The sequence below is a fragment of the Bos taurus genome, chromosome 9, assembly GCF_002263795.3.
Source record: "Bos taurus isolate L1 Dominette 01449 registration number 42190680 breed Hereford chromosome 9, ARS-UCD2.0, whole genome shotgun sequence".
NCBI classification, from domain to species: domain Eukaryota; kingdom Metazoa; phylum Chordata; class Mammalia; order Artiodactyla; family Bovidae; genus Bos; species Bos taurus.
In genome coordinates, this window is record NC_037336.1 from 11151767 (window position 1) to 11177839 (window position 26073).

Genomic DNA, 26073 nt, shown 5'->3' on the forward strand with positions numbered 1-26073 from the left:
TGTTCCCATTGTTTCCCCATCTATTTGCCATGCAGTAATGGGACCAGATGCCATGAACTTAGTTTTCTGAATGCTGCGTTTTAAGCCAACTTTTTCACTCCCCTCTTTTACTTTCAGCAAGAGGCTCTTTCAGCATGGGAAAATACCACCTTTGTCATTGCACATACCAATGAATAAACACATTTGGACCAGGATACCAAAGAGTTCTCATGAAGGAAGTTTATTACAAGTCAATAAAATATAATGGTTTGTTCTTGTCTGCATTCCCTTCCTCCGTTTGTTTTACACAGAGGCAAACATTGCTAGAAATGGCATCAAGGGTGTTGACTTCACCAATAATCCACCATCTCTTATTTTCAGATGTGCAATGTTCTCCTGTTGAAGAATGCTCTGAAACAGTCTGAGGGTCTCAGAGGTGGGGACTATGCAGGGCAGTCTTAGCAGGTGAAATCTGGTGGGTTCTTCCTGAACAATCCTGAGTGTTTGCATCAATGCATGATAACTACTTATAGAAGAGTTTAACATATAATATGTTTTTATAACACTAATGGGTAATTAGGATTAATTTTGGAAGACTTAAATCCATTTAAGAGTTTAAATGGAGTATAGTTGCTTTACAATATGGTGTTATTTTTGCTGTACAACACAGTGAATCAGTCATATGTATGTGTGTGTGTATATATATATATCTCCCCTCCCTCTTGGACCTTCCTTCTTTCTGTCCCATCCCACCCATCTAAGTCATCATAGAGCGCTGAGCTGAGCTCCCTGTGTTACAGCTTCCCACTGGCTATTGTTTTACCCATGGTGTCAATCCTAATCTCCCAATTCATCCTAGTCTCCCTCCCCTCCATGTCCACAAGCCCATTCTCTACGTCTGCATCTCTATTCCTGCCCTGTACATAGGTTCATCAGTACCGTTTTTCTAGGTTCCACATACATGAGTTAATATATAATATTTGTTTTTCTCTCTCTGACTTGCTTCGATCTGTGTAACAGACTCTCGGCCCATCCACGTTCTGCAAATCCACTTTGAGGTTTCTCTGCCATCATTCATTTTGGCACAATAACATCTTTCAGTAACTGGCTTTGTCAATTTGGGCCACTGAATGGCCTTCTGCTTGAGTGAGTCTCTCCCTTACCATGCCTCTCCAGCTGCAAGAGACACATGTACCCCAATGTTCACCGCAGCACTGTTTATAATAGCCAGGACATGGAAGCAACCTAGATGTCCATCAGCAGATGAATGGATAAGAAAGCAGTGGTACATATACACAATGGAGTATTACTCAGCCATTAAAAAGAATACATTTGAATCAGTTCTAATGAGGTGGATGAAACTGGAGCCTATTATACAGAGTGAAGTAAGCCAGAAGGAAAAACACCAATACAGTATACTAACGCATATATATGGAATTTAGAAAGATGGTAACGATAACCCTGTATACGAGACAGCAAAAGAGACACTGATGTATAGAACAGTCTTATGGACTCTGTAGGAGAGGGAGAGGGTGGGAAGATTTGGGAGAATGGCATTGAAACATGTAAAATATCATGTATGAAACGAGATGCCAGTCCAGGTTCAATGCACGATACTGGATGCTTGGGGCTGGTGCACTGGGATGACCCAGAGGGATGGTATGGGGAGGGAGGAGGGAGGAGGGTTCAGGATGGGGAACACATGTATACCTGTGGCGGATTCATTTTGATATTTGGCAAAACTAATACAATTATGTAAAGTTTAAAAATAAAATAAAATTAATTAAAAAAAAAGTGTGAGATCAGTGTGATGATGTCTGTCAGAGCTCCATTCACCATTTGTAAAATAAACATAATAGGACTTCATGAAATTTGTATGAGAAAAGAAGTTGAGAAAGGGTCAGGCATCTGATAAATTAAATGTTATTTTTCTTCTCTCTTATTTGAATCACAAGTTGTAGGGCAAGACAGATGGGACAAATGGTTGTCAAAAGGCTGCAAGGCAGGAATTTAAGTTTAAACGCAATTGAGAAAGTGATTTGATAAATAACCAATGTCCTGTTAAGTTGGAATATTTGTTCGACATGGATTTTGAAGCATGACCTCTTAGGTGAAACACTTAACAACATCGGCTGATATTACAAATTATAACATACCACAACAGAATTTGTGATTGATGCACAGGTATGAAATAGTCCAGCTATTTAGCATAGTAACTACTTCTCTATATAATCTAGTTTGAAGACATGGAGGAAAGTTTGGACACCAAAATAAGATTAGGTCTTTGTAAAAACATTCAAAACTAAAAATCAGCATTACTCCAAGTGTTTATGTCTTTGGTCAGCCCTGTTGTCTTTTTACCTGTCATTTTATAGATTTTTATCTCTGTGATTTTAAAGCTGGTATTAACTGGTGCTTCTTTATAGCAGCCATCGATACTATTATATGTTTAATTAGATGGAGAATTGGTAAATTTTAATTGATTCAGCCAGTTTAGACATGAACTTTGGGTTGTTCATATCAAGATGAACTTCTCCTTTAAGGAACTTTTCCATATATATTGATACAGATGTCTTCTAGCTCAGTCTCACATTAATAATGCAAATAAGAGTTTAAAGATTCAGTGTCATCAAGTATGAAGGATATAATGCACATTAAAAACACAATTGTAGAATCATGTACGTGGTGCTAATGCAGTCAGCATCGAACAACCAACCTGAAACATTTTCTCATGTTATCAGCAGAATCAAAAATAAAGTATTCCCAGCATGTTGAGGAGGGGCAGTTGATATACCTCAAGTAAGGTGATGAGGAAACTTTTATTGAATTCAACATACAGCAGTAGCCCAGATACTTATACTTGTTAACATCAGCCTGATTACTTTGATCTTTAGTTATGACATGAACTTGAAGTACATAGATACATTTCATGGTATGATTTTACAAAGTAGTTTAGTAATGTTAATTTCTTTCTACCTGGATACCCACAGATCATAGGTTCTGCTCTGAGACATGGTAAGTAAGGAATTATTAAATTCATTTTACATGTTAGAAATCCAAGGGAAGCACATACACCCAGTGAGTGGCAAATCAGCATATATATTAAAGCTTTCTCTCTTTTTTTATTTTTGGAGGGGAGGCTATTTTGCCACTCTAAATTACTGCCGTTTCAAGATTAAGTTTAGGGAATTCTCTGGCTCTCCAGTGGGTAAGACTCCACACTTTCACTACTAAGGGTGTGGCTTCAATCTCTGGTCAGGGAACTAGGATCCTGAAAGCCAAAACAAACAAACAAACAAACAAACAACTTTATCTGAACTGATTAGAGGTGGAGAAAAAGGCAGAATAAATGTGAGAATGAGTGAATGACAGTGAATAATTTCTTTTCCTCATTCATTTTTACTCAGAAGTAGAGCAATGGGGGAAAACAAGAATACCTCTCAACTCCCCAGGTACTTCCCTACCCTGACCTTCATCAACCAGGTCATTTAAACCAGCAGAGCCTGGCTCTTCTGTATAACCCAGCAGAGTTACTCTGTTGGATAAAAGCATCTGGATATTTAAACCTGACTGATTCACAGTTTTCTTGTTATTGTGCAGTTCTGTGCAATGGTTTGTAAAATTGTTACAGTCAACCACACAACATAATAAACTCAAGCAATGTTGAATATATTTTAGTGTATCCTGTGATGAATAGAGTCACAGTGAGTTAGACATGAAAGGATAGTTTTGGTTGAATAAAGGTGAATGTTATTAACTGACTGATTAAATAAGATTCAGCTAAGTTCTTAAGGACCTGCAGTTGGTGTATATGACTGTGAATTTGGACATGTGAATATCTGTCAAGTTTTTTCTTTGACTTCATAGTAGGAAAATATATTATTGAATGATGTTAAAGGATAGTCTTTAATTGCTAGAGAAGCCTTCACTCTGTAATATTCTGGCTATATACCAGGTAATGGTTAACTTATTTGGGGGCTAATGGAGAAATATCTTGGGATTATTATCATAAATCTTCATATCATAAAATAAAAGTATCAATTTATAACATTTGAAGAATGATATATTAAATTTCCAGGTAAGTAGAATGCATTTGTAAATTTCCATTTGGCCAATTTTCTTCTGAAATGACACACTTTTATATTAAATTATACAGTTGTTTTATAGTTGAATATGAAGACTTATCCTATTCTTTATAAGCTGGCAAGTTATTGTTCTTTGTAGAAATTTTAGAAATCAAAAACTAGTGTTTTAAAATAAAAGAATGCATGCTTATCCCTTTAAAAAGCTGAGCAATATGTAATTTTATGAATGAAAAGGCACAGCCGTTTCATTTTCTTCCCTCAGCCCTAACCACATTCTGCAGTGTAGGGATTCCAGAGGTCACTCTTTGTATTTATTAATATAAACAAATGCATTGGTTTTCATATAGACATACATATATACACATTTAATTACAAAAGATAACTTGTTTCATTCAAACTGTTCTGAAATCTGTTTTTTTTTTTTTTAACTTAACAGTGTATCCTAGACATCTTTTCCTTCAGAATGTATGTACATGCTTAATTGCTCAGTCATATCTGACTTTTGTAACCCCATGGGCTGCAGCCTGCCAGCTCCTCTGTCCATAGGGATTCTCCAGGCAAGAATCCTGAAGTGGGTTGCCATACTTTCCTCCAGGGGATCTTCCCAACCCAGGGATTGAACCCAGGTCTCCCTCATTGCAGGTAGATTCTTTCCAATCTGAGCCACCACCAGGGAAGCCCAAGAATACCAGAGTGGGTAGCCTATCCTTTCTCCAGCAGATCCTTCCTACCCAAGAATCGAACTGGGGTCCCCTGCATTGCAGGTAGATTCTTTACCATCTGAGCTACCAGAGAAGCCCTCAGAATAAATAGAATGACCTTAATATTTTTACTGTTTCCCCACTGTATCATGTAATAATGTTTATTTAACCAATTCTTTGGTAGTAGGGTCTCCTTTTCATTATTTGAAGTACTGTTCAGAGAATATCTTTCAACATGTATCCCCTAAGTGATTAAATTTGGTTTTCTCCAACTTAATATTATATTAGTATGATTATTATATATTATATAACATAATCATGTTATATATATTAATTTATATTTTATATCATGTTACTTATATATTCAGCATGAATCACTGGATTGCAGAATGTTAGGAGAAAAAACATATATAAACTAAAACTTAAACCCATATATAACCTTTATATCTGTATATTCTATGTTAACCAATAATATATACAATAAACTAGCTAATATACATTTTTTCTTCATCACGTCCTTGCATTTGTAGAAAGCACTGCATATAACAATGCTTCTCAATTTTGGTTGCACTTTAGACTTTTAAAATCATGATTCCCAGATTGCATTAATTAAATTAGAGTCTCTAGCATGGGAGACCCAGGCTTTGCAAAGCTCCTCAGGTGATTCCAGTGTGAATCAGTGTTGAAAACCATTGACTGTGTAACACAAGGAGCCCAGCCTGGCATTCTGTGATGACCTAGGATGGAAAGGTGGGAGGCACTATATATATATATATATACATATATATATATCCCCTGTAGATATACCTATATATATGTGGTTGATTTATGTTGTTATATGGCAGAAACCAACAACCACATTGTAAAGCAATTATCCTACAATTCAAAAAATAACAATAAAATAAAGAAAGAAGACTGACTAGACAGAGTAACTTCTTTAGAATGAGATGCTGCTCAGAGAGAAATAGAAATAGAGAAATGCAAGGAAAAAATTTCAGTAAGTTAGTCATCAAGAATTTATGTATGTGAAAAACATGTCTACAGAATGCTAATTTTTTGCACGAGACCTTAAGTGTCCTTTTTCTGGTTTAATTTGATTAATGGAAGTGAAGGAACAAGTTGCAGCATCTTGCTGGGCTTGAAGAGGTAACAGGATGGGGTAACAGGCTCCCCACAGGATGGGACCTGTTACCAGCTATGCTGGCTCATGGCATCTCTCCTCCGAGGCAGTTGTTTGGGTGGTATTACTTCTCGATTTATTGTCCTCCCTTTTCCACTCATGCTTCTCTTTCCTGGTAGAGGGGACCTTCCTTGAGCAGGGACCCCATCCCAAGTTCATAATAGAGCTAACACAAACAACTTTGAATCAGCATTTTTTCATAAATAAATTACTTTTGTCCTCCAAAGGAAGGTAACAGCTAACTAAATAGAGCTGATCACCATATGAAAAGATTGGTTCTGTTTTCACTCTGTAAAATTCTTATAAGCCAGATTGAGAATAAAATACATTTTATTTGGAGAGATATCAGAATGCATTTCACTTCCAGTTGGATTGTCTTTAAGAAAAATAGAAGAAAGGTGATTTTGCATCATATACAACTGGAGTAAGTGTAAGAAAAGGATGATAAAGAATATTAGGAAGAAAAAAAGACATTTTATTTAATACGGTAATGAGTACATTCTTCAGAAAGGCAGAGAAATATTATTATACTCTTTTCTAAAAAAAAAAAAATTGTATTTAAGCAAGAAATAATCGTAAGGAAACCTGGTTCTGTGAAAGTACATTTTCATCAGAATGGGAAAGATTTCGTGTGGAATAAAGACGGTACCTAAAGAAACCAGGAAGGGTCAGATCAGCACTGGAATGAGGTTTGACAACTACATTAAAAGGAAATATTCTAGAAGTTCAGTTAAAATGACTGAAAATATGAACATTATCATGTTTAATGTCTAATATTAAAATAAATGAGACAGGCATGACTCAGGAAAGAATGAGAATGATTCTGCTGTACTCCAGGAATCTAAGAACTTGGTGTAAAATATCTCATTCAACTGTTGGAGAAAAAACAGAATAGTTTAGCCATCCTTGCAAACTTGTACTTGTAATATCTGAGGAAATGAAAAATAGTATTTTAATGGCCCGAGGCATGATGTAGGTGATGACACACATTGTCAGTTTAATATAGATTTGATTTCACTACTGTGTAAATTCAGAAATAGGAAAGGCCCAAGTGTATGGGAATAAAGGTGTGAGTATATGAAGATGTGGATTGTGAAAAGGAAAAATATTTTTATCATGTTTGTAATCATAATTATCTGCAATAAATCATTTCCCTGCATTTATTTCTTATATTTAATATCAATACTTTCAAAACAGTTTTAAATTTGACATCCTTAGAAGCATAATGGTGAAATAATTTTATCATGATCTTTTGTCTCAAAAAACAAAACCAGTCCACCTCTATGCAGTTTTTATTCTCCAATTTATTATTTTATTCTGAACATCTTCAGTTGTCTGTGTTGTATATTTTATCATTATCAGTGTTATGTTGCTGCTGCTGCTAAGTCGCTTCAGTCGTGTCCAAATCTGTGCAACCCCATAGATGGCAGCCCACGAGGCTCCCCTGTCCCTGGGATTCTCCAGGCAAGAACACTGGAGTGGGTTGCCATTTCCTTCTCCAATGCATGAAAGTGAAAAGTGAAAGTGAAGTCGCTCAGTCGTGTCTGACTCTAGCGACCCCATGGACTGCAGCCCACCAGGCTCCTCCGTCCATGGGATTTTCCAGGCAAGAGTACTGGAGTGGGGTGCCATATGCAGGCCTAATTAGGAATGTCTTTTCTCCCATATAAAGGGATCAAGCATTTTCAAGTGGCAACTTTAAAAGAGAATTTTAGGACAATACTTGTTTGTTCAAAGTAATTGTTTTAATAAAATAAACTAGATAGACAGCATATTAAAAAGCAGAGACATTACTTTGCCAACAAAGGTCCATCTAGTCAAAGCTGTGTTTTTTCCAGTAGTCATGTATGGATGTGAGAGTTGGGCTATAAAGAAAGCTGAGCACCGAAGAATTGATGCTTTTGACCTGTGGTGTTGGAGAAGACTCTTGAGAGTCCCTTGGACAGCAAGGAGATCCAACCAGTCCATCCTAAAGGAAATCAGTCCTGAATATTCATTTGAAGGACTGATGCTGAAGCTGAAGCTTCAGGACTTTGGCCACCTGATGCAAATAACTGACTCATTTGAAAAGACCTTGATGCTGGGAAAGATTGAAAGTGAGAGGAGAAGGGGACAACAGAGGATGGCATGGTTGGGTGGCATCACAACTCAATGGACATGAGTTTGACTGAGCTCCAGGAGTTGGTGATGGACAGGAAGGCCTGGTGTGCTGCAGTCCATGGAGTCACAAAGAACCAGACATGACTGAATGATGGAATTGAACTGAACTGAGATGGCCTTTTGAAATGTATGTGGTTCATTATTTCATAATATTTTCATTTCTAATACCACGTTTTCTTACTCTGTTCTTGAGGATCAAGGTGTAGCTTTTAGTAGTAAATTATGGCATTATGAAAAACTGTAGTCATTATTTAAAAATCTACTTCAAGACTACTTAAATATGATGTCTTCCATCTTAAGTTATTTTACAGTATTTTGCAAATAAAGATAATTTTATGATTAAGCACATGAGAAGGTTATCATAATAAAATCTGAAACCCAATGAAAATTGGTATCAAGTTCACTATGACAGTCTCCCAGATTTTAGAAGGTATAAACATTTTATAGAATCAGAATTATATTGCTGGTGGAAAGACTCTAGAGATTAGCCATCCATTACCTTCTATTACAGATGAAAAACCAGGGCCCAACAGGTAGTTATTTAGATACTGATGAGCTGTGAGTACAATCCTAACTCTTGATTCCTAGTTTACTGTTCTTCTGTGTCATAATACACTGATTTTTTAAGTGAATCAAGACCAAGTATTTGTCCTCTGCATTCCCCCTTTCCATTAGCATTCCTTTTCATCAGGAAAATAAAAAATTGTCCTCTTCCTCTACTTTAAAGGTTGCCTGAAAATGTACAGATGGAAATAATGTTAGCACAGCCGGAACCAGAAGATACCTGATCTGAGTATTTATATTATATTATGATAAAGGTCAGGTTGGAAAAGTCAGCCTGGATTAAAGGCAAAAACCAGCATAAGCACTAAGACCAGTATCTATTAAAACTCTAAAGCAAAGACTGACCACATGTTGACCTTTTTTTTTTTTATATATAAAGCCACTAAAAATATAAATAAATCCTTGCATCATAAATTATGTATTGTTGACACTAATTTTTTGACTTTTGGAATATATTTTTATAATTATATTTTCATGTATTCATGTATAACTCTGGTTGAAAACACAAATCCAATGACCCTAAGGAACTTAATTCTCTCAGCTCAAAAATAGGACTTTCTGAATGATTTCATCAGAAGGTTATTATGCTTTCTTTTAAAAGGGTCATGTAAGACCTCAGGAGAAATATTTGCTTTATGTTGTGTATTTAAACACAGGGCATTTTTATCAAAACTCTAATTTACATATGCTTATGAAATATAAAAGAAAGAGGAGAAATAAAATCTGACAGGAATATCTTGACAAATGGCCCAAAGAAATATAATCTTACTTTGCAATGGGTAGGTTCTGCCATGTATAAAGGAATTTAAGGACACCCTTTCATAGACAAATTAGAAAATCTGTCATCTTAGGATAATGATGAATTATCATTAGCTGTGTTTAATAGATGGCATTCTAGGATATATATCTTGACATACAACTTACCTTGGATTTTTTTCATCTTTTATAGATGGGCTTCCCTGGTGGCTTAGATGGTAAAGAATCTGCCTGTAATGAGGGAGACCTGGGTTCAATCCCTGGGTTGGGAAGACCCCCTGGAGAAGGAAATGGAAACCCACTCCAGTGTTTTTGCCTGGAGAATCCCATGGACAGAGAAGCTGACCAGACTATAGTCCATGGGGTTGCAAAGAGTCGGACAACACTGAATGACTTTCACTCACTCACTCATACATGAGAAGATCCTCAAATAAACTGTTATGGAGTACGTAGAGGAACTATATAAGTTTGGGGGACACACTTGATTAAAGTTACATATTTGAAGAAAATTATAAGGACCAAGGAAGGGAACATTAATCAAAGAGTCTTTATTGGGTTCCTGATCCTTTAAATAATATTTATGGTCCACATATTTATGTGGTAGGCATTAGGGCATATAACAATGACTGAAGTGGACAATAATACATTTTAGCAAGGCATACTTTTTACTGTCAAAGGTGTATCATCAGTGCTTTGAATGCTTACAAAGAAGGGGGTGGTCGAGAGTAAGCCTGGGGATGCAGAGAGCAGATAGAACAGAGAGCCCTGAAAGGCAGAACCGCTGTAGGGTACAGGCGGGCTGAGTTCTGGGACTTTGTCCACTGTGGAGCCCCCTCTGATGCAGATTCTGCATGGGCTCCTCTAATGGACCCTGACTGTTGTTGCCCACTTGCTAAGTCAGGTCCAGCTCTTTGTGACCCCATGGCCTATGGCACACCAGGCTCCACTGTCCTCTGTTGTCTCGCGGAGTTTACTCAAATTCACATCCTTTGGGTCATGACCCTGGAAGGTCTGTCTGTTTCCCACCTTGTAGTAACCATCTCATTCCATTGCCTCTCCCTTTGGCACACCCGCCCCCCGCAACTCCCCACCATGTTTTCTTACCTTTTCTCGCTCCTGGCTCTGAGTCATTTTGAGCCGTGAATTTTCTCGCATCTGAGATCCAGCTCTGCTGCCTGGCACAGGGCAGGTGCTCTGTGGTTTCTGCTTAATCGATATGCTAGCAGTTATCTGACAAAGCGTACAGGGGTTGTAGAGAAACATCATCTCCGTGCTTGACCATCTGCATTACATTAGAAACATAATGATTGAAAACATCTTTCCCTTTGAATTGTTTAAGACCGAATACCAGTGGCGGGGAGGAGAGGTCCTATGGGAGAGAGGGTTGTAGCTGCCCTACTCTCTCCAAATAACATCTGCCTCAATCACAAGTCGGAGAAGGCAATGGCAACCCACTCCAGTACTCTTGCCTGGAAAATCCCATGGACAGAGGAGCCTGGTAGGTTGCAGTTCATGGGGTTGCTAAGAGTCGGGCACGACTGAGTGACTTCACTTTCACTTTCATGCATTGAAGAAGGAAATGGCAACCCACTCCAGTATTCTTGCCTGGAGAATCCCAAGGACAAAGGAGCCTAGTGTGCTGCTGTCTGTGGGGTCGTACAGAGTCGGACACGACTGAAGTGACTTAGCAGCAGCAGCAGCAATCACAAGTAGATACAACTGGACTTAAAAAAAAAAATGTGAATTTATCTTCAAAGCATCTCGTAGGCCTAGGTTCCAATCAGATTTCCACTCCAAAGCTATTATACTTCCAGCAAGTTGCTGGCTATTGCAAATCACTACAAATAATTATTTAATCATGTTATAAAAACAATCTGTATAACAAAACCCCAACCAAGCCCCCTACCCTAGATGCTAGAGGGAAACCCATGCCTAGAGGGAAAATGGCAAGTGGAAATGTACTTGAATTCATGCCTGGAAACCCCCTCCCTGCACGTCCTTGAACTCCCGCAATGAGAACTGTTTTAGGTTCTCTCTGGACTCTGTGCAGAAATTCTGGTTGTGGGAGTAAAAGCATGAGCATCCCTGTGTGCTAAATTCACATAGCGAAAATTAAATTCCAAGCCTTCCCTAGAAGAACTTTGCAACAACCTGACCCAGCGTTACCCCTGGTATTTGCTTCAGAAAATCATTTGAAATATAACTGTTGTCTTTGGTTTCAAGTTTATAATCAGAGCGGTTTGAAATCTATTGGCACTGAACATAAAAGCTAAGGATGAAAATGGGAACATATGAACACTGAATATAGGTAGCGATGAATCACAGTGTGTCAGCTTTCAAGTATTACAATTATCCACCTAAAAATACCCTAAGGCGCCCTGTGCCCTTCCCTACTGTTTACCCTGCTTGCTGCCTGAAAAACCTCGAGAGCTGCTACATGTTGGCTTTTAGGTGATAATGTTAGAACTCTTTTATATATATATATATATATATATATATATATATATATATGTGTGTGTGTGTGTGTGTGTGTGTGTGTATACTTTTTTTACTTACCAATTATCTTTTCCTTGCTATATATTTATCTTGTGAGATAAATATAACAACTCACTAATCACACTAATTGTGGGTGGGCACTGGTAGCATTATGGGATTTACAGATTAGTCACACTTAGAAGGAGAGGGAGTCAATGTTAGCTGGATTATATCAGTGCTGCAAATTAAAAAGGAAAAACAAAACAAAACAAAAACTTAGTGCAGACTTTGATCTTGGACTCTGAGCCCTAGAGTTAGCTGCCGAATGATGTCAGATTCCTATTGTTAACTATTAAAGAACCCAAACAGGGTTTCGGTTTCTAGCATCTCTGGATGTTTATTGGAGCTCAGAAAATCTCCGCCATTATTATGTGTAACTACGATGACCTTGAGTTTGTGGAAAGACCATCTTTCCCTCTAGAATTTATGTGTGCGTGCATGTGCTTGTGTGCTCAGTCCCTTCGGTTGTGTCCCGCTCTTTGCAATGCTGTGGACTGTGTAGCCCACCAGGCTCCTCTTTTCACGGGATTTTCCTGGCAACAATACTAGAGTGGGTTGCCATGCCCTACTCCAGGGGATCTTCCCAACCCAGGGATCAAACCCACATCTCCTGCACCTCCTGCATTGCAGGCAGATTCTTGACCACTGAGCCATTGTGTGTGTTTCCTCCTTAAATAAAAGGGCGGGGGGTGAGATAGAACAAAAATTAAAGCTCTACAAATAAAGTTCAACTATTGTCAACATTGAGACCAGTGGTGAGGCAAGTATATTGAATAAAAAGACAAAATAAAGTGCAGCTGGAGTCGGGGGAGAACAGAAGAAAAGAAAGTACTACATAGCAAGAGAGAGGCAGAAAATAACCAGATGGGTTGGTTTCCTGGGAGGTTTCCCTACAGCTCTGGATCAGACGAGAAAATAACTTTGAAAATTAACTCTTGCCTCTCACTTGTAGAAAAACACTTAATTTAATATTGTACTGAAAGTCCTTGAGTTCAAACAGAGGTGAGGGATGAAAAATTTACCAAGTCAAGTGGATTTCCTTTCCACCAGCTTCATGTCTTACTCTGTAAACTAGAAAAGTTAATTTATGTCCCAATTAAAAATGTGTCAGAACGCAATCTTACCTGATTTAAGTGCTTATTTAAAAATAAGCACTTAAACAATAAGCCCTGATTTAAGGGTTATTTTTGTAATGCCATATATTTTCACATTTGTGCTGTCATTATTGTTATAAGACAAAAATCGAGAAAATATACAACCCCATAATTAATGTCTAGAAAAAATGTTTTTACAAACATGGGTTTCTTTCAGTGACATACACTTTTGTCTAGACACACATGGATGTGGGTGAACTGCAGGAGAAAGCCACCTGCATTTGCTGGGAAAGAAAAGGCTGTCGGGAGTACACTGGCTGCCCTGTGGCCTGTTTGCTTTTTGCCTCTCTCCCAGTTCACTGCTATCAGCATATTTTCTGAGTGCAGTGTGATATGCCCTTAAAAACGTGAGCATATACATGTTGTACCTGAGACCATGAGCTGAATTATCCTGAGAAGGAGAGGAGAGCTTCCTCTGGAGAGCCTGCCTGAGATTATGCAGTTGGGATTAAGCTCATGGACAGCTGAATTTAGACAATTGCCTGTTAGATGTGAGAAATTCCAGAATGAGGTCTTTGACTGGGTTTCCCAGGCAGTGCAGTGGTAAAAAACCCACCTGCCAATGCAGGAGACTCAGGTTCGATCCCTGGGTCAGGAAGATCCCCTGGAGGAGGAAATGGCAACCGACTCCAGTATTCTTAGCTGGGACATCCACATGGACCGAGGAGCCTGGTGGGCTACAATCCATGGGATCATAAAGAGCCCGACATGACTGAGCATGCACGCACAACAACGTCTTTGACTTTGGGTAATAAAATGCCCCTCGGTGGCTATTCTTCTATCCCATGGTGTGTCCATGTCACAGGACTGACTCAGAATAGAGTGGCTCAGAGAGCCAGGCTTTGCTGCAGAGGAGCTTCTGAATGTTCAGTGGATTTAGAAGTAACTCCCTAAACTCTTTCAGTCTCCTTGACTCTAAGCAGAACTTGGTCCCCAAGTGTTGGCTCCCAGTCCATATGGGAGGTTTCCCATGCATCCCACACAGTGCTCCCACACCATCTTGGTGCCCTGAATCAGCTCAGCTCGGACTCCGTGGAGCTGGAGATGGATCACATCCTGCAGGTCTAGGGCTCAGTCCCTAGGACTGCCCCACCCCTGCCTCAGAAGGCAGTCCCAAGTCCAGGTTTTCACTTAGGCACATGACCAACTGTATAGATGGAAGGTTTCAATGCTATCAGGTTATATAGCTGCAGATCCCAGGTCCCAGTGATCCTCTCCCTGGGTTCAGTTAATTTTCTAGAGCAGCTCACAGAACTCAGAGAAGGATTTGACAGGCACACCTCAGACACCCTTCAGGCTGGATTCCAGTCCACCACAACGAAGCAGACACTGCAATAAAGTGAGCCACGTGGCTTTTTTGGTTTCCTAGTACACACAAAAAGGTTTGCTTACACTATACTGTGATCTGTTAAGTGTAAACTAGCATTATGTTTAAAACACACATTGTTGTTCAGTCACTAAGTCGTGTCTGACTCTCTGCAACCCCATGGACTGCAGCTCACCAGGCTTTTCTGTCCTTCACTATCTTCTAGAGTTTAAACTCTTGTCCACCGAGTCCCTGATGCCATCCAAACATCTCATCCTGTCGCCCCCTTCTCCTCTTGCCTTCAATCTTTCCCAGTACCAGGGTCTTTTCATTGAGTGGGCTCTTTGCATCAGATGGCTGAAATACTGGAGCTTCATCTTCAGCATCAGTTCTTCCAATGAATATTCAGGGTTTATTTCCTTTAGGATTGACGGTTGATCTCCTTACTGCCAAGGCACTCTCAGGAGTCTTTTCCAGCTCCATAACTCAAAAGCACAAATTCTTTGGCACTCAGCCTTTTTTATGGTCCAACTTTCACATCCGTACATGACTACTGGAAAAACCATAGCTTTGACTATATGGACCATTGTCAGAGGTTTGTCATAGCAAGCGTCTTATAATTTCATGGCTGCAGTCACTGTCCACAGTGATTTTGGAGCCCAAGAAAATAAAATCTGTCACTGCTTCCACTTTTTCCCCTTCTATTTGCCTTGAAGTGACATAATCTTAATTTTAAAATACCATATTGCTAAAAATCACTAACTATCATCTGCGCCTTCATGGAGTCGTAATCTTGCTGATGGAGGGTCTTGCCCCCATGCTGATGACTGCCGACTGATCATGGTAGTGTTTGTGGCAATTTCTTAAAATAAGACAACAGTGAAGTGTGCTGCACTGATTGGATCTGCCTCTCATGAATGATTTCTCTGTAGCATACAGTGTTGTTAGATGGCATTTTACTCACAGCAGAGCTACTTTCAGAATAGGAGCCAGTCCTCTCAAACCCTTGTGCTGCTTTATCAACAAAGTTTATGGAACAACCTAAATCCTTTGCTGCCGTTTCAGCAATCAATCAAGTTTGCCATCTTATGTGAGCACTATTCATGGTGTCCCAAATAATTACAATAGGAGCCTCACTGATCACAGATCAACCATGATAGATATAATAATAATTAAACGTTTGAAATTGTGCAAGAATTACCAAAGTGTGATTCAAAAACTTGAAGTGAGCAAATGCTATTGGAAAAATGGCAAGACACAGGACACAGGGTTACCACAAACCTTCAATTTGCAAAAAACAAAAAAAAAAAAGAGAGAAAGAAAAAGAAAATGCGATATTTGCAAAACAATACAATGAAATGCAATAAAATAAAATGAGGTATGTCTGAGTTTATCAGATCACTGGTTTGTCCTATAAAGGTGTAACTCGGGAGTAGCCATATGGAAGGGATGCAGAGGGCAGGGGATGGGGAAAGGGCACAGAGGTTTCGTGGCCCTGTCAAGTTCATCACTGTCCCAGAATTTCCATGTGTTCAGAAGAGCCTGAGTAGAGCTTTTTCAATCAAAAAATGTTTGTCAGTAGCTACTGTTTTTGTGAATCTGTGGTGGGGGTGATGGGATATTATAAACCAGAGTTTATAAGCCATCTTCCAAAATATTCTTTGGTGATTTAGTGTAGAGCATCTATGTGATCTGTCTACAGGTTATGGACCACAGATTTCCAAACTAAGGTAGATCCTCATGCTGGTAATTACACAGACTAGTTAGAAGTTTTTGGAGGGTGTTGATTTGCAGGGTTTTTTTGGGGGGTCCTCTTTTTAGCCCCTCCTTCCTTTCTCTGTTTCTTGTGATACTGAAGTCAGGCCTTTGGTTTATCGCTTCCACACTATCTCTTGCCCGTGGATCAGGCCTTTCTGCTTCATGTTATAAATCTGTGCTGACTCTATTTTCCACACACTGAACTGCTGCTTCTCTGCTGGCCTCTTCTGATTAAAACTTGGGTTGAGCTGTCTGCTTGGCTGTTGGGGTGGGGCATCGCATTGTCCTTGTGCTTTATGGCTTTGACCTAGTGCTGTCCTGACCTAAGGCCAGGCCAGGCTTTCTGATTGGGATCAGGGGCCCCGGGTCCAGGGAGGAAACCTCCAGTGATTTCCAGTCACTGCTCTCCTAAGCGTGATGCCAATTCTACAGGACCACCCTTTTTACCATTGACACCCTGCCTATGAACAGTGAATCCTTGGTAGATTATCCTGCAGTTATGCTTTGCTCCTTACCTTGGGTGCTTGCTGGGCCAGTGCTTCAGATTCTGAGGAGGGCCAGCCTCACCACCACGGGGCAGGGTGGATGAGGTTTCCTGGTCCTGTGGCATCCCTGCTGTGACACAGGCACAGCAGAGGGCAGTGCCTACTCTCCCTGTGTGTAAGGCCAGCCCAGGTAAGGCCACAGCCACTCAGAGCTGACTCACCATTGAGAATGGCGTTAGCTATGGGTTCATCATGTATGGCCTTATTCTGATGAGGCACATTCCCTCTGTGCCCAGTTTCTGGAGATTTTTTATCATAAATGGATGGTGAGCTTTGTCTAAAGATTTCTTTTTAATCTGTCGAGATGATCATATGATTTTTAGTGGAAATAGAGACACAGACGTAGAGAACAAACCTATGAATACCAGGGGGGAAAGTAGGATGAGTTGGGAGATTAGGATTGACATAATATACTATAGATACTGTATATAGAATAGATAACTAATCAGATCCTACTGTATAGGACAGGGAACTCTACTCAATGCTGTATTCTAAGGTTACCTAAATGGGAAGGAAATCCAAAAAATAGGGGGTATATATACACACATAATGGATTCACTTTTCTGTACAGCAGAAATTAATACAACATTGTAAAGCTATTATACTCCAATTAAAATTAATTTTAAAAAGTTGAGTTACACAGGCAACCAATTCTGTGTTTATTGCTCTGTTATTAACATGAGGATTAAAGGTAAACTTGTAAATCCTCCCTTGACTAGACTCCACAAGCAGGTCATAAATGGCTTGTAAAATTGATCACCCTAAATGTTATTACATATCATTTTTAATAGATGTCACTAGTTTATTTCCACTATACATAGATTCTAGAATTTTTATTCAGATATCAAATGATTCAAGCATGTATAGTAAACTATTTATTTTTCCACAGCATATTTTATTTTATGTACTTTACAGCTTTAGTTTTGCCCTAAATTTAATTGTAACATTCATAAACCAATAAACAGGTGCATGTAACTTTCTTAGAACTCTGGAGGAATTTTCTTAATGAATTATCTGTTGCTATACTACCAAAAACATCCTGGTGTTTTATAAAAGAAACAAAAACAAAAGAGGCAAAAATTAAAATAACTCAGAGACAAAGAAACAATACTATGCATAAAAATTAGATGCTTGTGTATTAAAATTTTTCTGAATCTCTGAATACTAATAATTGCTCATACATAATTTATCTAAAAATACTTGTGCCAATTTAGAGCAATACTTTCAAGAAGAAAGGTTTACAAATATTAAATGTAAATTTATGTAAGTATTAAAACTAGCCATAGATACTTAAAGACTGCTGTGTTAAAAATGGAAAATGTACTAAAATGAAAATATATGAGTGAAAAGATCAGTGAAAGTGAAAGTTGCTCAGTCATGTCCAACTCTTTGTGACCCCATGCACTGTAGTCCTTGGAATTCTCCAGGCCAGAATACTGGAGTGGGCAGCCTTTCTCTTCTCAGGGGATCTTCCCAACCCAGGAATCAAACCCAGGTCTCCCACATTGCAGGAGGATTCTTTTCCAGCTGAGCCACCCGGTAAAGCCAAGAATATTGAAGTGGGTAGCCTATCCCTTCAACAGATCTTCCTGACCCAGGAATCGAACCGGGGTCTCCTGCATTGCAGGCGGGTTCTTTACCAACTGAACTATCAGGAAGCCCATTGAGATCAGAGATATGTTAAAATCTTGATTCAAAAATAAATATAACTACAGTATATTAATGCATATATATGGAATTTAGAAAGATGTTAACGATGACCCTATTTGCGAGACAGCAAAAGGGACACAAATATAAGTAACAGACTTTTGGTCTCTTTGGGAGAAGGCGAGGGTGGAATGATATGAGAGAATGGCATTGAAACATGTATATTACTATATAAGAAATAGATGACCAGTCCAAGTTCGATACATGAAACAGGGCACTCAAAGCCGGTGCACTGGGACAGTCCTGAGGGATGGGGTGGGGAGGGAGGTGGGAGGGGGTTCAGGATGGGGGACACATGTACATCCATGGCTGATTCATGTCAGTGTATGGCAAAATCCACCACAAAATTGTAAATTAACTAGCCTTCAATTAAAATAAATTAATTAATTAAAAAAGTAAAAGTCAATATAACTAGTAAAGAGTCAAGATAAAGTCCAGGTTACTTATGCCCATTCTTACATAGAGAAGTTACTCCTAAGATAGTGCTGATGTCTTTATTAAACAAAACAAAAACATTACCTACCCCTGAGTTGTAAATAATTAACATTTATTTATAGCTTGAGATGTGTAGAGGTGAAATTTCACCCTTAGATTTTAACTATAAATTCTGAATTTGGTTATATTTCCTGGCTGTGCTTAGTTATTTGAAACCTATGATATCTGTGGCCAAGCAGAAGGAGATTCCTTTAGGAACAATGTTGCTGATTTGCATTCATAAAGTAGGATCACTTAACACATTTCCCCCTGAGACTGTTTCCAGGCTTTTTTTTTTTTTTGGCCCACAGACTCAGCACTCTAGGAGGAGTAACAATTTGCAGTTTCTGTCAGAAAATTGTTTCATAAGGATTAGAAGTCAGCCACTCTTAAAAAGGACAAAACTTGCTCTTTAATTTGTTGAATTTTACCTGTGCTCAAAATTGGCACGCTTTTCTTCTCGGTAATTCTAATCCTGTATAATATGCACGGATTCTGTGCATACTCAAAGCCTGGTTGATAATGTGAATGTAGCATAATGCAGACTGGTTATTTAAGAGCAGTTTGACTTTGTTTAGCATGTACCAAATAATATAGGCAATAAGCAATTTTTCCTTCTCAAGAGCAGTAGGTAATTCTTATAAGTATCAAAATTGCAGCTGCCATGGTTAGTTTTCTCCCAAATTGTTTGAACATAGCAACTTTCTGGAGTATTTGAAAGCCAAAGTTGTGATCCATTCTTTGAGTTGCAACTCTCAAATGTAAAATGTCAATCCAAATATTTCAATGGCTTAAACCTATTAAGTGGTAGGAGGTTGTAAACTGATAGACTCAAAATATTTTATATTACTCAACACATGGAAACAGACTACTTCGTTACTAGTTTTAATGTATATAAAGGAAAATTACTTTAAAGCATTTTTAATTAAAATGATTTTCTTAATTTTTTGGAAAACATACTTATGTAAAATACAATGATAAAATAAATGATGCCTCTCAGTCTTAGGCATTGTTTATATTACTTGTTAAAATAATATTATGATTAATATAAATTCAGAGAAGCATTTGGTTTTATTTTCATATTTACAGTGTCTTATTACAAAAATATACCACATTAGACAACCATTTAATATTTAAAATAGGTTATATATACATGAGTTAGCATTAGGAATTTTAAGTGAATACACTACATATTTTTAAAAAGAAACAGATTGTTTGAAAATAGATGTGTAAGAGTAGAACTGTGCTGCTTCAAAAAGGCACCTCTTCTTCTTGGGGCCCAACCTCTTCCCTGCTGGAGGGCATGGTATGGGGGGGAGCCAGCTCTACCCCAAGGCTGGTGCTTCAGGAAGATGGGCAGCCTACTCACCGTGCTGTGAACCTGGCTTAAGTTGGAAGTGAGGGAGGGTGGGGTCTAAATGCTGTGAAGGATGCAGTGGTGTTAGAATGTGGAGCTGGCTTGCAGTAGATGCAAGAGGGAGGAGGGGAAAGGGAGGACCCTTTGTGTGGGCAGAAGGGTCATGAGTCCATGAGAAGGGCTTCACATGAAGGAAGCAGTGACAAATAAGGCTGAGAAGATTCTGAGTCACAGGCTAAAGGCATTGTAACAATAACAATAAAAACTATCCCTCACATCATATGTGGACTTCGTGTGATCTACATAGAAATCATGCATAATGCCTGCCCTGGGGATACTCAGGTCATGTATGTACATCTGAACTGGAATTCAGGTCCCTCAATAAAGCACCCTTTCCACAATGCTCCACTGACATCTCGTGATTTATCCAGAAGATGACGTGTTCCCACCTGTAGGAACAGGTCCTGCAGGAGATTTGATTACTTATGGAAAAGTCTAACACCTGTGTCCTCTTTATGTATCTGAAAATAGTGTGTGTGAACTTTCTGGACTTCTACCTCAAGTCCTATAACAAATGGCATGAGAAAATGGGTAGTTTGGAGAGGATTTAGTAAATGGACTGACTATAAAGATGTGGGCAGTGATTAGAACAGACAGCAAGGGATGGCAAAGGAACCTAGAGCCAGGCCAGTTGGGAGGGGCTTCTCCGTCTTTAACCCTCGAGGAGCAAGGGTGAAGCCAGAGACAGCTGTGTGGTCATGCAGATGTCAGGGTGCGGCCTTCATTAGAGAGACAGCCTCCCTAAGGGGATGCTGGGAAGATGGACACCTCACCCGAGGTCTCTTCTATTTGATAGGCTTCAGCTGCCTGCTGTGGATAAAGTCAACCCAGCACCAGGAAGGAAGGAATCCCATTGTTGCAGCTTGAGTAGCTGAGCCCCCAGGCCCCAGAGCAGTGGAGACAGGGAGAAGGATTGCATCCGAAGAGATGGACAGAAAGTGTCTAGGGACAGTCATCCCCAGCCCACCAGTCACTCATCATAAAATCTTTATGATTTATGATTGTTTCTTAGCGCTTATTTCCTTGTTGATGTTTAGTCGCTGAGTCATGTTCAACTCTTTTGCAGCCTCATACAATACTTGAATGGCTTGCCATTTCTTTCACCAGAGGATCTTCGCGACCCAGGGATCAGACCCATATCTCCTTCATTGCAGGCAGATTCTTTAACACTGGGCCCACAGGGAAGCCATCAGTTATTACTTATAATTATTTATTTATGTATCCATTGCTTATTTTCTATCCTCTGTCTCCTCTCATAAGAACAAGGACCTCATCTGACTTGTTTTCCCTTCTACCTCCAGTTCTTAAAGCAGTACACTGCAAACCATGGGAATCAATAATTTCTTGATTGGATAAAGGAAAGACATGTATTAAACATTCATATGTGTACACACTTTTATTACTTATATATTATATATAAATATGTTAATTATGTATATATATGCATAGTTTGGGTAAATTCTCTTTCTTACACAGGGTTATATTTTATAATTTAAACCCTAATAATATCTAACACACTGATGTCCATAAGTAGCCTCTCATTAAAAACTTACGAAAGGGTTATAAGTGTATCTGTTTATGATGCTAAATGAATATATTCAAGTAAGTTAGTTCAGTTCACTCAGTCGTGTCCAACTCTTTGCAAGCCCATGGACTGCAGCACACCAGACATCCCTGTCCATCACCAACTCCTGGAGTTAACTCAAACTCATGTCCATTGAGTCGGTGATGTCATCCAACCATCTCATCCACTGTCGTCCCCTTCTCTTCCTGCTTTAAATATTTCCCAGTGTCAGGGTCTTTTCCAATCAGTCAGTTCTTCTAATCAGGTGGCCAGAGTATTGGAGTTTGAGCTTCAGCATCAGTCCTTCCAATGAACACTCAGGACTGATATTCTTTAGGATGAACTGGTTGGATCTCCTTGCAGTCCAAGGGACTCTCAAGAGTCTTCTCCAACACCATAGTTCAAAAGCATCAATTCTTTGGTTCTCAGCTTTCTTTATAGCCCAACTCTCACATCCATACATGACTACTGGAAAAACCATAGCTTTGACTAGATGGACCTTGTTGGCAAAGTAATGTCTCTGCTTTTTAATATGCTGTCTAGGTTGGTCATAGCTTTTCTTCCAAGGCGCAAGCATCTTTTAATTTCATGGCTGCAGTCACCATCTGCAATGACTTTGGAGCCCCCCAAAATAAATTCTGTCCCTCTTTCCATCATTTCCCCATCTATTTGCCATGAAGTGATGGGACTGGATGCCATGATCGTGGTTTTCTGAATGTTGAATTTTAAGCCAAATTTTTCATTCTCCTCTTTCACTTTAATCAAGAAGCTCTTTAGTTCTTTTTCACTTTCTGCCATAAGGATGGTGTCATCTGCATATCTGTGGTTAATGATATTTCTCCTGGCAATCTTGATTCCAGCTTATGCTTCATCCAGTCCAGGATTTCTCATGATATAATCTGCATATAATTTAAATAAGCACAATGACAATATACAGCCTTGACGTACTCCTTTTCCTATTTGGAACCAGTCTGTTGTTCCATGTCCAGTTCTGATTGTTGCTTCTTGACCTGAATACAGATTTCTTAGGAGGCAGGTCAGCTGTTCTGGTATTCCCATCTCTTGAAGAATTTTCCACAGGTTGCTGTGATCCACACAGTCAAAGGCTTTGGCATAGTCAATAAAGTAGAAGTAGATGTTTTTCTGAAACTTTGTTGCTTTTTCAATGATCCAGCAGATGTTGGCAATTTGATCTCTGGTTCCTGTCTTTTCTAAAACCAGCTTGAACATCTGGAAGTTCATGGTTCACATATTGCTGAAGCCTGGCTTGGAGAATTTTGAGCATTACTTTAGTAGCGTATGAGATGAGTGCAATTGTGCAGTTATTTGAGCATTCTTTGACATTGCCTTTCTTTGGTATTTGAATGAAAACTGACCTTTTCCAGTCAGTCCTGTGACTACTGCTGAGTTTTCCAAATTTATTGGCATATTGAGTGCAGCACTTTCACAGCATCATCATTTAGGATTTGAAATAGCTCAACTGGAATTCTCATCACCTCTACTAGCTTTGTTCATAGTGATGCTTCCTAAGGCCCATTTGACTTCACATTCCAGGATGTTGAGTTCTAGGTGAGTGATCACACCATCTTGATTATCTGGGTCATGAAGATGTTTTTTGTATAGTTTCTCTGTGTATTCTTGCCACATCTTCTTAATATCTTCTGCTTTTGTTAGGTCCATACCATTTCTGTCCTTTATTGAGCCCATCTTTGCATGAAATGTTCCTTTGTTATCTCTAATTTTCTTGAAGAAATCTCTAGTCTTTCCCATTTTATTGTTTTCCTCTATTTCTTTGCATTGATCACTGAGGAAGTCTTTCTTATCTCTCCTTGCTATTCTTTGGAACTCTGCATTCAAATGGGTATATCTTTCCTTTTCTCCTTTGCCTTTCACTTCTCTTCTTTTCATAGCTATTTGTAAGGCCTCCTCAGACAACCCTTTTCCCTTTTTGCATTTCTGTTTCTTGGGGATTGTCTTGACCCCCAAGATCTTTTTCTTAGGGATGGTATTCAAGTAAAAATGCAGTTAATTTCATATCAGTTGAAATCAATATTATTAGCACATAGTCATAATTTGTGACCTTTATTATTCACCACAGGATTAAAAATACCCATCCAGTTCATATATTAAGCATTCATCATATAAGCTACATAGGCATTGCCAAGTCCTGATACTATCAAGTGAAGTCATCATTACTGTTCACAGATATTTCTGGTTTGCCATCTTCCAGGCACTTGCTAGGATTATACCTCACACTCTTAAGTTGGGTATGGTCATGACACTTGTTCTGGCAACGAATAGGAAGAGAAGTGACATTCCATTTTCTGAGCACAGGTACATCAGAGCCCATTTTTAGTTTGCCACTTCCCCTCCAAGTGGCCTGGAGCCCTCCTGGGATGAGAACAATGTGGAGAAGAACACCCCCACGCTGGCTGAGATGATGCAAAATCCATGGGAAATCAGCCATCATGATTTTCAACCACTAAGATCTGGAAGCTGTTTGTCATACATAATAACTTGATTAATGTGGGATGATACAGCAAAGTAAATGAGAGTGAGTTTTAGCTCCCAAGGACTTCATGATTTAATGAAGGGGGTAGACTTAAAAGCAAATTACAGTAAAGCATCTCAGAAAGTTTAAGTAAGAGGTATCAGAGACATAGGAACACAGAAAATGAAACCTCCACATGAGTTAGGGCAGGATTCAGGAGGTGACACAAGAATTTGGGCTCGAAGAAAATGTAAAGCGTTCTCAGATGCCTTCCAGGATGAGGAGCGCCATGAGTCATAACATCAAGCCCTGACTTGGGACACATATTTATACCCCAACAGACACTTGGACCAACTCTAGAGTCTTAGACACTGCATAGTGAAATGGGGACAAGTGTGGCCTCTGGAGTAGCATTACCTGGATTTGAATCCTACTTTGATATTTGTGGTCTCTTAACATACTACACAGCTTTCTAAGATTCACTTTCCCCCTACATAAATTAGAGACAATGAGGATGCTGTGAAGATGATTTTTGATGCATTTAACAAAGTACATGTTGGAAGCGATCTGAATGTTCGTCAACAGAGGAATGGATAAAGAAGATGTGGTATATATCCCACATCTAATTTTCATATATATATATATATATATATATATATATATAATGCAATACTACTCAACTATAAAAAAGAACAAGGTTGTGCCATTTGCTGAAACATGGATGGCTCTAGGGGCTCTACAGGTGGCACTAGTGGTAAGGAACCCACCTGCCAATATAGGAAACATAAGAGACACTGGTTAAATCCCTGGGTTGGGAAGATCCCCTGGAGGAGGTCACTGTAACCCATTCAAGTATTTTTGCCTGGAGAATCCCACAGATGGAGGAGCCTGGCGGGGTACAGTCCATAGTGTGACAAAGTGTTGGACATGACAAGTGACTTATCGTGCACTCATGCACAGATGGACCTAGAGATGGTCGTACAGAGTGGAATAAGTCAGAAAGGGGAAGAAAGATATCATATATTAATGCACAGATGTGGAATCTAGAAAATGGCACAGATGAACCTGTTTGCAAAGCAGAAATAGAGAGCCAGACGTAGAGAACAAACAAACGGTACCAAAGGGATAAAGGGTGGGGGTGGAATGGTGTAAGGAATTGGGAGATTGGGATTGACATATATATATATATATATATATACTACTATTGGTAAAGAATCTGCCTGCCAATGCAGGAGATGTGGGTTCAATCTCTGGGTCAGGAAGATCCCCTGGAGAAGGAATGGCAACCCATTCCAGTATTATTGTCTGGGAAATCCCATGGAGAGAGAAGCCTAGTGGGCTATAGTCCATGAAGTTACAGAGTCACACATGACTTAGCAACTAAACAACAACAAGAACAATGTATACAATAGATAACTAATGAGAACCTACTGTATAGCACAGAGAACTCAACTCAATGCTCTGTGGTGACCTAAATGGGAAGGAAATCCAAGAAAGAGGGAATATATGTTAACTATAGCTGACTCACTTTTCTGTACAGCAGAAACTAATACAACATTGTAAATAAGCTATACTCCAATAAAATTAATGAAAACAATAAAAAGTGATTAACACCTAATAAGTGTGTAAAATGTGCCTCATAATTATTGCTAGTAACAGTCTGTGGGCTGTAAGAGCTTCACAGATGGAGAAAGGGG

The 26073-nt window shown here is 39.1% G+C and overlaps 1 protein-coding gene across 2 annotated transcripts in view; it reads left to right on the top strand.

The window, feature by feature from the left end:
• LOC132342140 (regulating synaptic membrane exocytosis protein 1-like) overlaps nt 1-26073 on the top strand; it is a 270357-nt gene that overhangs the window by 61871 nt on the left and 182413 nt on the right. The gene's annotated exons all lie outside the window — the stretch shown is intronic.